The following is a 568-nucleotide window of genomic DNA, read 5'->3' as shown; positions in this document are numbered from 1 at the left end:
AATGTTTACTATAATTTTACGATATCCTCTATCCTTTCCCCTCGGTTTGTTTGTATTTTTTAAAACGTATTTATTTATTTATTTATTTGCGCTGGGTCTTTGTTGTGGCATGCGGGCTCCTTAGTTGTGGCATGCAAACTCTTAGTTGCGGCACGCACGTGGGACCTAGTTCCCTGACCAGGGATGGAACCTAGGTCCCCTGCATTGGGAGCGCAGCTTCTTAACCACTGTGCCACCAGGGAAGTCCCGGTTTGGTTGTATTTTGGTTCTTGGTGTTGGAAATCAGAATAAAAGGAGATAATATCTTGCAGAAAATGCATTTCACGCCCCTTTCAGGTAACCCCTCTAGACCCGAGGTGATTTTCGCGATCCCAGATCCCGCGCACTGAGCCCCGCCCCCATCCTGGCCCCACCCCTCGACTCCCGTCGTCTTGAGTCCTCCAGAGAAGGGGGGGCGGTGCTCGCTGCAAACCCACAGTCAGTCGCCAGGGGGAGACAGCGGCTGCAAGAGCCAGGGGTCCCTGTCCAAGGGCCAGGCGGCGGAAGCGGAAAAGGCGGGACCTGGGGC

This window comes from Phocoena sinus, chromosome 20, assembly GCF_008692025.1.
Source record: "Phocoena sinus isolate mPhoSin1 chromosome 20, mPhoSin1.pri, whole genome shotgun sequence".
NCBI lineage: Eukaryota > Metazoa > Chordata > Mammalia > Artiodactyla > Phocoenidae > Phocoena > Phocoena sinus.
This window is presented reverse-complemented; position numbering follows the sequence as displayed.